The sequence below is a fragment of the Vulpes vulpes genome, chromosome 10, assembly GCF_048418805.1.
Source record: "Vulpes vulpes isolate BD-2025 chromosome 10, VulVul3, whole genome shotgun sequence".
NCBI classification, from domain to species: Eukaryota; Metazoa; Chordata; class Mammalia; order Carnivora; family Canidae; genus Vulpes; species Vulpes vulpes.
Genome location: NC_132789.1, coordinates 52,811,853 through 52,828,289, shown reverse-complemented (window position 1 = coordinate 52,828,289; position 16,437 = coordinate 52,811,853). Strand labels below are relative to the sequence as shown.

General features: G+C 38.5%; 1 protein-coding gene and 1 pseudogene across 4 annotated transcripts in view; both read right to left on the bottom strand.

Annotated features, from left to right (window-relative positions):
* The window catches only part of TESK2 (testis associated actin remodelling kinase 2), a 143,025-nt gene that overhangs the window by 83,105 nt on the left and 43,483 nt on the right, over positions 1-16,437 (bottom strand). The window lies entirely within an intron of this gene.
* Positions 4,976-5,277, bottom strand: LOC112914790 (large ribosomal subunit protein eL36-like; annotated as a pseudogene).

The window sequence follows — 16,437 nt, the reverse complement described above, 5'->3', positions numbered from 1 at the left end:
AAGCTAGAAGCCTGATTTGTTGATGACTTTCTCAAGAAGCTGTAAAACATAAGCATTTCTCAAGATTTCTTAAGAAAAATTAATCCCAGAAAAAAAAAAAAAGAAAGAAAGAAAAATTAATCCCGGGATGCCTGGGTGGCTCTGCCTTTGGCTCAGGCTGTGATCCCAGAGTTCTGGGATCCCCATGGGGAGCCTGCTTCTCCCTCTGTGTATGTCTTTGCCTCTCTCTGTGTGTCTCTCATGAATAAACACATAAAATCTTTAAAAAGAGAAAAAAAAAAGAAAAATTAATCCCTTATTTGAATAAGCCACTACGTTCAGGTTTCTGTAACATACTCCCAAAGATAATCCTAACTGATTTTGCAAAAGATTCAAAATAAGTTACAGTTCAACCAAAAATGTAAGAATAAAGGAAGTTTAATAATAATAAAAATAAAAGCAAAAGTTAATGATAGAAATCAAAGAAACAACTCAGAGTTTCAACAAATCAAAAGCTGATTTGGAAATAGAAAAAACTAACAAAGAAAAATATCTTCAGTGACTCTGGATCAAGAAAAAAATCTTTCATTTTCCTGCCCCTGCCTATCCCTCTAGACTCATTATTAGAGTCTTGCCATTCTTTTACATGTACCCACCAGACTTGAACTAAACCAAATTTCCCACCATTCCTAGAATATTCCTCTGTGTTCCCACACATGCTTTTCCTACTGCTTGAAATGCCCTTTCCTTCACTTGTGCATCAGGCAAGCTGTATTTTCTCCTTCAGGAAAACTCAAGGGTGATCTCCTCTAGGAAGCCTTCTCTGATCCCTTCAAACAATGTTTATACTGGTGCCCAGTATTACATCCCTTAGTACACTATGCATACTTTCACACAATTAGCAAATATGTATTAAGCAATTTCAGGCTCTTGCTAAAGCTTGTTTTAGAAATTACTGTGTTTTAAATATATTTCCCGTCTTCCACCTTAAGCAAAGAGCTCTTTTAGGGCACAATTTTATTCCTCTGTCCCTAGCACCCAATGAGCATTAACTAAATATCTGCTGAGTAAATAAAATGAATAAGATAGCAAATAATTACAATAATTATCACATGCTGGAATAGAACTATCAGCAGAGTACTATGAGATCACAAAAGGAAAGCAACCAACCCTCTCTCCTTGCTGCAAAATGATACACTCTAGAATCAAATGTTTCTAATATCTCTCATATGCCTTCGCATATATCATATGTTTACAGAAACAGAAGCACTGAGCAAATGCAAGTTGTACATACAACTTGTGTGCTTCTAGTTTTTGTTTTCCCAGATGAATTATCAATTAAGGTAAAGGATCTTAGCAAGTATTTCTGCACAGCAATACAAACATTTGCTACCTGATAAATTATCACTTGATGTCTCCTAGTGCTGAGCTCAGGCCAATGAGACACCTCTACAAAATTCTTTACTAATTAGCCCAATTTTCCACACCCAGCTCTAGAGAAAATATTAAATGTACTGAATATGGCCAAAGGCTACAATCATACACTACTGTGTGTGTGTACCTTAAGTGTACATATGATAGAAATATAGTGCCTTTAAAATCCATCATCACACACACACACACACACCAAACACTGAACCTTCCCAGAAGAGCTCCCTCTCTGAAACCCCCTGTACCTCAAAGAGGTTGCAGAACCAGATAAATGCAACAAGGAAAACAATAGGAAATTTAGCAAGAAGTTGTTTTGACAGACATTAAGGATATGCAACAAAGACCATTATCAACGTGCAAAGCCCTAAGCAGCATTGAACGATCATCCTTTCTCCCATACTTTTCAATGCTAAACTTCCTTAAAAAGGGTGGTGGAAGGTGGAGAGAGACATTTGTTTCCCTCTTTATACTCTCTTTTGTAAATCTCTGTAACATGGTGTCAGTCCCTTAGACATTATGTTTGGTAGATCTGGCACATTCCTTGTACTTTAGGAACCTATCTCTGACTACTACTTGTCTCTTTTCCTTCTTCACAAACTCCATAAATAAAGGTACTTAAAGTTCAAGCCTCGCTGCTTTAGTGTCTCTATCCGTACTCTTTTCCTTGACTATTTCTGATAGCATATTGAAAACATTTTGATAGTTTAAAAAAATGTGCTCAATTCCTATATAACACTGCTTTCATGCCAGAGTAATATTGCACAATGAAGGTTTTCTCTATATTTATTCTTCCTTAATCTCATTTTTTTAGAATCCCAGCATGGGGCTTAAACTCACGACCCTGAGATCAAGACTTGAGCTGAAATCAAGAGTCAGATCCTTAACCGACTGAGCCACCCAGGCACCCCGATCTTACTCTTGATATCGAAGGTTACCTTAATTCTCTGACTCCATGGAGCAATTTAATTCTGAAATGGCTGGTCTGACATGAGGGGACAAATATAGACAGCCAGACACACACACACACACACCTTGCTCACTGATGTTTTGGAGTTGTGGGTAGTTCAGATCACTCCCAGAATTCATTACTTTGTTCCTCCAAACAGCCCTGGTATAAACTGACATCTTATAACACTAAAAACTGGGACCTCACGAATGCCTAATGGGCCTTCTTCTAACCTTCACTCTCAGGTAGAACATGCACCATACCTCACTTCATCCTCACTATTTTGCTCTTGTCATCTTGCAAAAGCTGCCTTATACACCTCAAACAACTATACAGTTTAATTCTCTGACACAGTGACTATTAAAACATACAGTCATTACCTCTTGCAGTGTGATTAAAACACTTTTTATAGTGAAGTCTCAGAGAGGCAGATGGAAAAGTACAAACATAACCATGAAATAAAATACAGAGAACTTGAAAAAAATTCTGGAGTATTTGTAGATCCAGGCTGCAACAACGATATTTTTTTTTAAGATTTATTTATTTATTTTATGATAGACACACACAGAGAGAGAGAGAGAGAGGCAGAGACACAGGAGGAGGGAGAAGCAGGCTCCATGCAGGGAGCCTGATATGGGACTCGATCCCAGGACTCCGGGACCACGCTCTGGGCCAAAGGCAGGCGCTAAACCACTGAGCCACCCAGGGATCCCCTGATCATATTATTTTTAAAAAGGATTCACTGTCTTGCAACTTTCACAAGTTGTTGTTTGAGAAGCTAAAAAATTATAGGCAGTTAGGGCAATAAGACCATTTCAACAACACCAGAATTTTAAGACCCAATATCATATTTCTCAGACAAAGCAGACAAAACTACCAGAGAACATGAAATCTTTACCTTCCCAAGCACAAAAATAAAACATATCAGAACAAAATAACATTCGCATACAAAAATGTCCCCCCCCCCTTTTTTTAATTTAAAATCAATTAACTAAGCACATCTGGGTGGTTCAGTGGGTTTAGCATCTGCCTTTGGCTCAGGTCATGATCCAGGGGTCCTGGGTATCAGGCTCCCTGCTCAGTGAGGAGTCTACTTCTTCCCTTTTTTTCTGCTCCTCCTCCCATTTGTGCTTGCATGCACTGGCACTCTCTCTAATAGTTAAAATCTTAAAAAAAAAAAAAAGTCAATTAACTTACAGTGTATTGTAAGTGTCATAGGTAGAGTTTAAAGATTCATCAACACCCAGTGCTCATTACATCAAGTGCCCTCCTTAATACCCATTATCCAGTTACCCCATCCCCTCACCCACCTCCCCTCCAGCAACCCTGTTTGTTTCCTATAATTACTTACCCCTTACTTTCTTTATAGTACAACTGTTAATACTGTTACAAATTTAGAGTTTACGTGATAACTCCACACCCACTAAATAATAAATGTACAACTATGAATGTGAATAAATCAATTTTTCAGTACCCAAGCAGATGGCAGACATCTGACTCTTTTAGTTTATAAGTTTACTGTTTCTTATAGCTTAGCACTTCCAGACATGGTACTTTCAATTTAGGAAAATATACCAGGGGAGAAAGTAGGAACTTAAGCCTCTAGCTTATGTAACTAGCTGTATACTTACAAACTGAATCAGGTTGAACTCTCTGTAAGACTGTGTGTTTGTGGGAACCCTGGGTGGCGCAGTGGTTTAGCGCCTGCCTTTGGCCCAGGGCGTGATCCTGGAGACCCAGGATCGAATCCCTCATCGGGCTCCCGGTGCATGGATCCTGCTTCTCCCTCTGCCTATGTCTCTGCCTCTGTGTGTGTGTGTGTGTGTGTGTGTGTGTGTGTGTGTGTGTGTGACTATCATAAATAAATAAATAATTTTAAAAAAGACTGTGTGTGTGCGCGCAGTGATGTGCATATATATGTGTACATATATATATATATACACACACACATATATACATTATCATATCCTAGATATTTAGTATAAGTATGTAAAAATTAATAAAAATAATCTTTGGAGCACCTGGGTGGCTCAATCTGTTGAGTGTCCCACTCTTGCTTTCAGCCTGGGTCATGATCTCAGGATGGCTGGATCAAGACCTGTGTAGGCTCTATGCTTATCAGGGAGTCTACTTCAGATTCTCACTTTCTTCCTCTGCCCCTCCCCCACTCTCTCTCTAATAAGTAAAACCTTAAAAATAATAATATTGGGGCACCTAGGTGGCTCAGCGGTTTAGCACCTACCTTTGGCCCAGGGTATGACCCTGGAGTCCCGGGATTGAGTCCCACATCAGGCTCCCTGCATAGAGCCTGCTTCTCCCTCTGCCTGTGTCTCTGCCTCTCTCTCTCTCTCTGTGTGTGTCTCTCATAAATAAATAAATAAATAAAATCTTTAAAAAATTTTTTTTAAATAATTATCTTTAAATTTTTTCTTGTATACTGGATCAAAAGTAGGTATAATATTCTATTCATCAATCACACAGATAGGTATTCAAATCCTAGCTGTACCATTTACCTATTGGCAAGACACTAAAAATTTTTGGACCTCAGTTTCTTCCTCTCTCTCTCTCTCTCTTTTTTTCAAGTTTCAAAAAGCTCTATTACCCCTTTAGGAGAGGGATTCAATCTATTTTAGCTGCCACTTTCCTCATGGCTCCCAGGAGGTTGGCTCAGCTCCTCTCTCTTCCTCTTGGCATGGATGCATGTCCCTACCCTTTTTTTGATGAACTTGAGTGCACGCTTTTCCTTGGAGACCCTGAGCAGCTCCACGCTACAACACTCATATGGAGAGAAGCCACACACCTCTCGGATCATGCCCTGCACAAACTTGGTGTGCTTGGGGAGGTGTCCACAATGGCAGCTGTGCCTGGGCTTGCTTGTGGCTTTTACTGAGGCCCAAGGTCATAGGGTAGCACAGAGCCATAGCTGTTGCTTCTTAATGGCTCCCATGGAAGAAGCAGTTTCCTCATTTATAGAAGTATAACCACTTAAAAAATTGCTGTGGTAATTAAAATAACGTATACATGTTATTAACACAGTACTTAGCACAAAGAACTCAAAATCTTAACTGTATATGTAACAAATAATAAGTAGCCCTTACATAGGATATATTATGTGCTAGACATTCTAGTATTTTACATATACTAGCTCATTACATCCTCTCAACAACCCCATAAGGTAGGTACTATCATTATCTCCATTTTGCAGATGAAGAAACTGAGGCACAGAAGGCAAGTAACTTGCCCAAGGTTAAAAAGCTTATGAGTGATAAAACCAAAATTCAAATAGGGGCAGAGTCTCTCTCTTATGTTGCCACTCGATGCATTCTTTTCTTTTTAATTATTTTTTTAATACTGAAATATAATTGACATACAATGTTATATAAGTTTCAGGTATACTGATTAGCAAATGCTATACATTCTTATAACATACATACTTATTTTTTTCCTAATGCAACAAATATTTAGTGAGTGCCCTCTACAAGGCAAAATCTGTGCTAAGTACTAAAGACACAAGGACGAAAAACACAGGGAGGTTTGATCTAACAGAGAAAGGCAAACTCCATGTAAACAAAATGTCATAAAAAGTATCATTGCTCTGATAAAAATCTGTACAGGATACAGGAGAAACAAAGGGGGGAAGAGGCAATCATGCTATGAAAAACACAATAATGATAAGAAAAGAAGGTATCTGATATCACATAATCATCAAAAATGAAATCACATAGGAGTGTCTGGGTGGCTCAGTCAGTTAAGTATCAGACTCTTGATTACAGCTCAGGTCATAATCTCTGCGTTCTGAGATCCAGCACCATGTCTGCTTGGGGCTCAGCGTGGAGTTGGCTTGAGATTCTCTCTCCATCCCCCTCTGCCTTTCCCTTAAAATAAATAAATAAAATTTTTAAAAAATTATCTCTCTCTCTCCCTTTGCTCCTCCCTGTCCGCAGAGGCATGCACACTTGCTCTTTCTCTCTCTCTCTCTCTCTCTCTCTCAAAAAAGAAAGAGAGACTGTAACCCATCTCACTAGGAAATTCACTTGCTAGCTGCCATATGAAGCGTATCAAGCTGAAGCCCTCAATTCAACAGACTGTAAGGAATTAAATGCTGCCACCAACCACATGAGTTTAGTAGCAGATCCTTTCCTACTTGAGCCTTGGATAAGATGTCAGCCCTAGCTGACACCTTTAATTTTTTTTAAGTTTGCTTTTATTTACGTAAGTAATCTCGACATCCAACACAAGGCTTGAACTCACGACCCTGAGTTCAAGAGTCCCACTCTCTCCCAATCACACCAGCCAGGCACCCCACCTGAGCTGACACCTTGATTGCAGCTTTGTAAGACCATGAAGCAAGGGACCCAGCCAGCTAAGTCATGCCTGGACTCCTGAACCACAGAAACAAATAGAGTAAATAGGTGTTCCTTTAAACTACTGCATTCATGGTAATATTGTTATTAAGTAATAGGTAACCAATATGCTATACTTCTCTTTGTGTTGCAATCACCCTTGTAATTATTTAATGTTTACCATTAGATTATAAATTCCACAAGGGCAAGAATAACAAGTCTTTTTTTTGTTAAGATCTTATTTATTTATTCATGAGAGACACAGACAGAGAGAGAGATAGACACAGGCAGAGAGAGAACCAGGAGCCTGATGTGGGACTCGATCCCAGGACCCCGAGATCATGCCCTGAGCCAAAGGCAGATGCTCAACACTGAGCCACCCAGGCGCCCCAACAAGTCTTAATCATTACTGTATCTTAGCACTTAGCACAGTGTCTAGCATATAAAAAAACTACAAAATAGTGAATGAATGGATGGATGCCTACGCTATGCTGGGCACAGTCTTATATCCTAGAGAAACAAAAATAAATAAGACATGGTCCCTGTCCTCATGGAGCTTAAAGTTACATGGGATGACAGACACTCTAAACAAATAATTTCAACAGAATATAATAAAGGTAACAGAGGTTTCTGTGAAGACAATGGGTATGTAACTCAGACTGCCAGGATCCAACTATGGGTTAATCTTATATAGTCAAGATTTATGTTGAACAGATTACATGATCTTATATACAGAAAATTCTAAAAAATAAGTTTAGCAAGGTTATACAGGATACAAGACAAATATAAAAATTATTATACTAGCAATAAACAGTCTGAAAAAAATGAAATTAGAAAAACAATTCCTCTACAATAAAACTACTAGAAACTAATTCCTATCCCTAGAATCCAGGGTGACTTGGGCATTCCCCTTGTAGGACATAAAGTTCTCTCCTGAGGCAAAAAGAGTGCAGTTCTGGCTATATTTTTCCCTGTGGTATCTCTGGCTGTCATTTCGGAGGACACCAGCTGGCTTTGGACTGACAGTGGTATTCTTCCACTACCACTTCGAATACGTTCATCGTTGAAATTAAAAGAAGAGTCCTCATTGCATGAGTATAAGAATCCTCCCAAACCAAAGATCACTCGCCTGGGTTTGTTTTGTTTTGTTTTGTTTGTTTGTTTGTTTAGCTAAACTCCTTTTATTGTAGTCATGCTGGCAACAGGGAAAGCTGTGTCAATAGGCTCATTAGAAGGATGAACGGAGGGTGCCTGGCTGGCCTAGCAGGTTAGGCATCTGCCTTGGGCTCAGGTCATGATCTCAGGGTCCGGGGATGGAGCTCCAGGTCAGGCTCCCTGCTCAGTGAGAAGCCTGTTTCTCCTCCCTCATTGTTCTCTCGCTCTCTCGCAAATAAATTAATAAAATCATAAAAAAAAAGAAGAAGAAGGATGAAATGAGGTATCTACCATGATTATTTTGTAGTATGGTCAGTTAATAAATAACTACTTTCAAATGGGGGAGAGAAAAGGGTTCCTTGCTCAGCAGGGAGCCTGCTTCTCCCTCTGCCTGTCTCTGCCACTCTCTCTCTGTCTCTCATGAATATACAAATAAAATATTTTTAAAAATTAATTTAAAAAAAAAAAAAAAGAAAGAGAGAAAATAGCAGGTGCTGGCAAGGTTGTAGAGAAACCAGACCTTTGTATTTTGCTGGTAGGAATGTAAAATGATACAGCCAATGTGGAAAACAGCCTGGTAATATCTCAAAGAGTAAATCTTTCAGTTACTTTATGACCCAGTAATTCCACTTCTAGGTATATACTCAAAAGAACTGGAAACTAGGGGATCCCTGGGTGGCTCAGCGGTTTGGTGCCTGCCTTTGGCTCAGGGTGTGATCCTGGAGACCCGGGATCAAGTCCCACATCGGGCTCCCTGCATGGAGCCTGCTTCTCCCTCTGCCTGTGTCTCTGCCTCCTCTCTTTCTCTCTCTCTCTCATGAATAAATAAAATCTTAAAAAAAAAAAAAAAAAAGAACTGAAAACTAGTATTGAAACAAATACTTGAACACAAATGTTTATAACTGCACTATTCACAAGAGCCAAAAGAAAACAATCCAATATTTATAAACAGATGAAGGTTTAAAAAAAATGTGGTATTATCCATATACTGTAATATTACTGGGCCATAAAAAGGAATGAAGTGCTGATACATGTTATAACATACATGGATCAATGTTGAAAACATTATGCTAAGAAATTAGTCATAAAGGCTACATATTGTACAATTCCCTTTATATGATATGTCCAGAATAGGTAAATCCATAGAGACAAAATGTATGATACTGGTTGTCAGGGGCTGGGGGAAAGGAGAAATGGGGAGTGACTAATAATGAGTACAGATTTTCTTTTAAGGATGATCAAAAAAAATTTTTTTTAATTTTTTATTTATTTATGATAGTCACAGAGAGAGAGAGAGAGAGAGGCAGAGACATAGGCAGAGGGAGAAGTAGGCTCCATGCACCGGGAGCCTGACGTGGGATTTGATTCCGGGTCTCCAGGATCACGCCCTGGGCCAAAGGCAGGTGCTAAACTGCTGGGCCACCCAGGGATCCCAAAAAAATTTTTAATTAGACAGTGGTGATAGCTGCACAACCTTATAAACAAACTAAAAAACATGGAATTGTATATTTTTAAAAGGAGAATTTTAGTATGTGAATTATTTCTCCATAAAGCTATTAATAAAAATAAAAAAAGTCATATTGATACTTTGTCCTGGAATGGGATTCCAAGTTTTACAGTTTTCATAATACAGTTATGTTAAAATACAGAGTTGTATGTATGTATGTTAAAATACAGAGTTATGTCGTGGAGTAATAAAAGGTGAGTTATCTCAAGTCACTGGAACAATCATCTTCCTAGAAAGTCTCCTTCCAATCATATTCCCAAACAAAACAAGGACAGTATAAAAAGAAGGTAAGAACCTTCTACTAGGGATGCCTGGATGGTTCAGTGGTTGAGCATCTGCCTTTGGCACAAGGTGTGATCCTGGAGTTCCTGGATCGAGTCCTGCTTCTATGGAGCCTGCTTCTTCCTCTGCCTATGTCTCTGCCTCTCTGTGTCTCTCATGAATAAATAAATAAAATCTTAAAAAAAAAGGGGGGGGGGAACTTGCCTTCAAAACCTTCTACTTCTATCATGACAATCTGCATAATAATGACACATTAATTGTAACCTAAAATACACATTACCCAATAATAGTTTAACATTTTTTGAGGTCCTAAGGGATTTACAATCCATTAAGACAGCCCAAATTTAACCAATGAAATTATCAGGTCGGTAATCTAAGAAATGTGCTATTCCTCTGACAGTCACAATCTAAAGGAGCCCAAGTTTCTTCAAAATCAACTCCTTAAACAGATTTTTTTTTTAAGATTTTATTTATTTATTCAAGAGAGACAAAGAGAGAGAGGCAGGGCAGCCCAGGTGGCTCAGCGGGTTTAGCGCCGCCTCCAGCCCAGGGCGTGATCCCGAAGACCCGGGATCGAGTCCCACATCAAGCTCCCTGCGTGGAGCCTGTTTCTCCCTCTGCCTGTGTCTCTGCCTCTCTCTCTCTGTCTCAATAAATAAGTAAATAAATAAATAAATAAATAAATAAATAAATAAATAAATAAATAAATAAAACGTTTAAAAAAAGAGAGAGAGAGAGAGAGAGGCAGAGACACAGGTAGAGGGAGAAACAGGCTCCCTGCTAGGAACCTAATATGGGACTCAATCACAGGACCCTGGGAGCAAAACCTGAACCAAAGACAGATGATTCAACCACTGAGCCACCCAGGTGCCCCTAAAACTGAATTATTTTATTTATTTATTTATTCATGAAAGACACCCAGAGAGAGAGAGAGAGAGAGAGAGAGAGAGAGAGGCAGAGATACAGGCAAAGGGAGAAGCAGGCTCCATGCAGGGAGCCTGACGTGGAACTTGATTCCGGATCTCCAGGATTACCCCCTGGGCCAAAGGCAGGAGCTAAACCACTGAGCCACCCAGGGATCCCCAAACTGAATTCTTTTAAGGGAATACAAGCAAGCCACATAAATCCACATTCCTCAGTGTGAAGTCATCCTTCAATCAGTCTTTCTTTTGCTATCTAAGGGCAACTGAAAGTCCATAAGTTACCTGTATAATTTGTATTTCCCATACCAGAAGTCAAATATTTCCTTTTATTGCTAGTGATACACTTTTTATTTAACCTGACCTTTAAAACTCTGTAGTCATCTGTACTTTGTAATCAAAGATAAAAACTAATCATATCCTACCTTTACTATAGTTATCAGACCTAGGATTGGCAAACTTTCTATAAAAGTTTAGATAGTAAATATAGTAGGCTTTAGGGGCCATATGGTCTCTGTTACAACTATTCAATTCTGTCATTGTAGCACAAAGGCAGCCATAAAATATACATTGACAAATGAGTGTGGATGTGTTACAATAAAACTACTTCTCTTAAGATTTCATTTTATTTAAAAAAATTTTTTTTCATTTTATTTTTTTTTTAAGATTTTATTTATTTATTCATGAGAGACACAGAGAGGGAGAGGCAGAGACACAGGCAGAGGGAGAAGCAGGCTCCATGCAGGGAGCCTGATGTGGGAATCAATCCTGGGACTCCAGGATTATGCCCTGAGCTGAAAGCAGGCACTTAACCGCTGAGCCACACAGGCGTCCCAAGATTTTATTTATTTGTTCATGAGAGACAGAGAGAGAGACAGAGACATAGGCAGAGGGAGAAGCAAGCGCCCTGCGGGGAGCCCAATGCAGGACTCAATCCCGGGACCCTGGGGTCACGACCTGAGCCAGAGGCAGCCACTCAACCACTGAGCCACCCAAGGTCCCTAAAATTTTATTTACCAAAAAAGAAGGTGGCAGGCTATCATTTATCAAACCCTGTATCAGACTATTACATGTGAGAATAAATAAATAGACCTGTTTCTCTCTTTCCCAATGATAATGTTCTCACCATAAAATTAACTAATTACTTTCTAAAATACCACAAAATAAAATTAACTAGCTTTCTCCTATTTCATAGTGGGCATTCGTAGTGGGATAATGCTAGATCTTATTGCCAACTATAAAGACCAAGTTCAGGTTTGAGATTTGTACTATACACACCATACAGAAAGACTGAGCCAAGAAATTGAAATAAAGCCTTTAGGTTCAGATCTAAGACATATTGGACTCCAGGAGAGGCAAATGTGAGACTGCCATATTAAGCAGGTTTACAACCTAGAACACAAGAACTCCAAGGGAAATTATCTCCCACTGAAAACAGACTTTCAATAAAAAAAATTATCACAGGAGAAATGAAAATCCACGAAAAAGAACCAGCAGACCAAATAATGCAGAGTCCACACTCTAAGAACTGCAACTAGTCTAAAAGAGAAACAAACAAATAAACAAACAAAAAACATTATATGGTCAAAATTTACTCATCTCTATGAAAGTATATTAGAAAATCTACAAGAAATAATAATTTTCTAGTAAAATATAATTTACCAAAATTGAACCAGAAGAAACAAAATTCTAAATAGACTAATTACCCCAGAAAAAGACAAAAAAGTATCAAAGTACCTGACCAAACACCTTACAAGGGAATTCTATCAAATATTTAAGGAATATTTCTAATGTCATTTCAAATATTCCAAAGCATAGGGGAAAAAAATTGCAAATAAGTTTTTTGAGGCAAGAATAACATTGCTATCAAAACCTAATAAAAGCATGAAAGAGAAAACCAGACTGTTCTCACAAATATCACAAAACACCCCAGCAAAAAGATGTTGGCAGCACATGAAACAGTAATATACCAGGAATGCAAGGATAGCTCACTACTGAAATACCTACTAATATAACTCACTTTACTAAGAGATCAAAAGAGAAAAATACTTTTTGTATTAGAGTTCTCCAGAGAAACAGAACCAATAGAATATACACAGAGAGAAAGAGATTTATTATAAGGAATTGGCTCACATGATAATGGACGCCAAGAAGTCCCAAGATCTGCAGTCAGCAAGCTGGAGACCCAGGAGAGACAATGGTGTAGTTCCAGTCCAAGTCCGAAGGCCTGACATCCAAGACAGCTAATGGTGTAAGTTCCAGTCCAAAAGCTGGCAGGCTCAAGGCCCAAGAATATTTTGGTTCCAATTCGAAAGCAGAAAAAGAACAACATTGCTACTCAAGCAGTCAGGGCAAGGAGGGGTTCCTTCTTAATCAAGGGTCAGTCTTTTTATTCTATTCAGACTTTCAAATTTTGGATGAGGGCTACCCACATTAGGAAGGGCAATCCACTTTTCTCAGTCTACTGATTCAAATGTTAATCTTACCCAAAAACACTCTCAAAGACACACCCAGAATAATGTTTTATCAAATATCTGGGCACTTGTGGCCCAGTAAATTGACACATAAAATTAACTATCATATCACAGATTCTGAAAAGACATTTGGTAAAATTAAACATTTATCCTTCATAAAAATAATTCTTAAGAAAATAGAAAAATTTTTGTTAAGATTTTAAAGATCAAGGGTGCCTGGGTAGCTCAGTCAGTTGAGCATCTGCCTTTGGCTGGGGTCATGATCCCAGGATTCTGGGAGGGAGCCCTGCATTAGGCTCCCTGTTTAGTAGGGGAGTCTGCTTCTTCCTCTTCCTATGACCCTCCCCCTGCTTGTGCGTGCTCTCTCTCTCTCACTCACTCTCTCTCCAATAAATAAATAAAATCTTTTAAAAAATAGAGATGAAAAAAGATATACTAAGATAATAATAACCAAAACAATAGGCAAATGCACACAACAAGGAAGAAGGTACACAAACTAGTATCAGAGAAAACAGAAATCAAAGCTAAAAGCATAAGATGGGACAAAAATAGAACTGATATTTGTAAAAAATACAATCCATATATAGTGTACAGTCCAATAATAATCATAGGCATTATTAATAACTAACTCACAAAATGGCCTAGAAATAAGTAACACACTGATAGTTAACACACTGAGAAATCTATAAATATTAAGTAATTCTAATAGCCTTTTTTTAAGAAATAGATCAAGCAGACCAAAATAAGCTAAAGCATATAACATTGAATAACACAATACAAAAAGCTTGATCCGAGACATATAGAACTTTATGCAACTTTATGCAAACAAATACACAAAACAGAGAATTAATGTTTCAAACACATTTGCAGCATTAAAAAAATATGACCACTTATTAGGTCAAAACAAAATCTAAGTATATTCCAAAAGACAGACATCATATAGACCATTTCCTCTAATCATTATGCACTAATATTAAAAATTGACTATCAAATACCAAAAAACAACTCACCATAAGGAAATTTTAAAACTTCATTTTACACAATCTTTGATTAAAAAGAAAATGAAACCAAATTACATTTAGAAATTATGAAAGCACATAAAAACCTATGATATGGCCAAATCAAGAGGAAACTTTAAAGTTTAAATGTATACATTAGAAAATAATAATGGCAAAAACTGATATAAGAATAAAATTAGGGGATCCCTGGGTGGCGCAGCGGTTTGGCGCTTGCCTTTGGCCCAGGGCGCGATCCTGGAGACCCGGGATCGAGTCCCACGTCGGGCTCCCAGTGCATGGAGCCTGCTTCTCCCTCTGCCTGTGTCTCTGGCTCTGTCTCTGCCTGTGTCTCTGGCTCTCTCTCTCCTTCTATCTCTCAAGAATAAATAAATAAATAAAATCTTTAAAAAAAAAAAAAAGAATAAAATTACAGAAGCTAGATAAAGAACAAAATAGATCTGATAAGAAATAATCAAAGGAGAGTAATAAAGATAGAAGTACAAAATAGTGAACCATAACACATGCAAATAGAAGATAATCAATAGAATCAAAAGTAATTATTTGACTGTGTCAAGTTCTGCCCAAGGTGGAGTTATCAGCAGATTTGGCAAACACTTGGAGTCAACTTTCCCTAGACACGAAGAAGGGCAGGAACAATGAACTTCACAACTATCTCCCCAGTCCCCAAATCCTTCATTTCTTAAGCCTTTGGTTTATCAGTAAACAGGAGTTTTGTTCATTTTTCTTTTTAAAGGCAAATCTTTTAAGAGGAAAAGTAAAATAAATCTGTGTTAAGTTTGATTTAAAAAATGGAAAGAGGACACAACCACATTAGAGAAGGAGAGAGATACCGATATGGTACGTAATTACTACATTAGTTACAATTATGTTTGGCAGCAAATAACAGGGATCCAAATTTTCTGTCTTAAGATATTTCTCTCACATAAAAGTCTGAAGGAGGCGGGACACCTGGGTGACTCAGTGGTTGAGTGGCTGCCTTTGGCTCAGGGCGGAACACATCAGGCTCCACACAGGGAGCCTGCTTCTCCTTCTGTCTATGTCTCTGCCTCTCTCTGTGGTCTCTCATGAATAAATAAAATCTTTAAAAAAAGTCTGGAGGAGGCAATATAGGACTACACAGTCCTGCTCCATAAGATCTGTAAAAGCCAGGGTCTGTCTTAATCTGATACAGGTCTTCATTCCCAAGGTCTTTTATAATCCCAGATGTCTACGTTCTAAACAATATGAAGAAGGGACAAAAAGAGGGCAAAGGAAGATTCCCAAAAACTGCCATATGACACTTCTGCTCACATCCTATTGGACAGAACTAATCATAGAATTATACCTAGCTATAAGGAAAGCTGAGAAATAGTATCTATGAGTCCAACTAAAAGATCTATTAATATGAAAGAAGGAAAATACAGCTATTGGGAAAACTAGAAATCTCTCTGCCACATCACTTATGTACAATCTTTATGCCTATGTATTTGAAAACCTAGATAAGTTTAATTATACCCTAAGATAATAAGATCAGGGCAGCACGGGTGGCTCAGCGGATTAGTGCCACCTTCAGCCCAGGGCCTGACCCTGGAGACCCGGATCGAGGCCCACGTCCGGCTCCCTGCGTGGAGCCTGCTTCTCCCTCTGCCTGTGTCTTTGCCTCTCTCTCTCTATGTCTCTCATGCATAAATAAATAAAATCTTAAGAAAAAAAAAGATAATAAGATCAACAAAAATTACTTAAGAAGGGAAAAATATCTCAAAAGATTAACTACAAATTAAAAATATTTGGGGGGCAGCCCCGGTGGCTCAGCGGTTTAGCGCTGCCTTCAGCCCAGGGCATGATCCTGGAGACCCTGGATCAAGTCCCACCCACATCAGGCTCGCTACCTGAAGCCTGCTTCTCCCTCTGCCTGTGTCTCTGACTCTCTCTCTCTGTGTCTCTCATAAATAAACAAATAAAATCTTTTAAAGAAATAAAAATAAAAATATTTTGGGATGCCTGGATGGCTCAGCGGTTGAGCGCCTCCCTTTGGCCCAGGGCGTGATCCTGGAGTCCCGGGTTCGAGTTCCACATCACGCTCCCTACATGGAGCCTGCTTCACCCTCTGCCTGTGTCTGTGTCTCTCATGAATAAATAAACAAAATCTTTAAAAAATAATAAAAATAAAAATATTTTGAAAAGTTACTTTAAAAATTTACCTCTACATGCTCCCCAAACCAAATGGTTTTACAGGAAAGTTCTACTAAGCTTTTCATGAAGTTCCTATGCAATGTGAACCATTCCACAATATAAGGTAAAAAAATCTGAAAGGCTTCCTAACCCCTTCTATAAAACCAACATAATTCTAATACCAAAATTAAACAGACTACCAAAAAATAAAAACTATAGCCCAAGCAAAT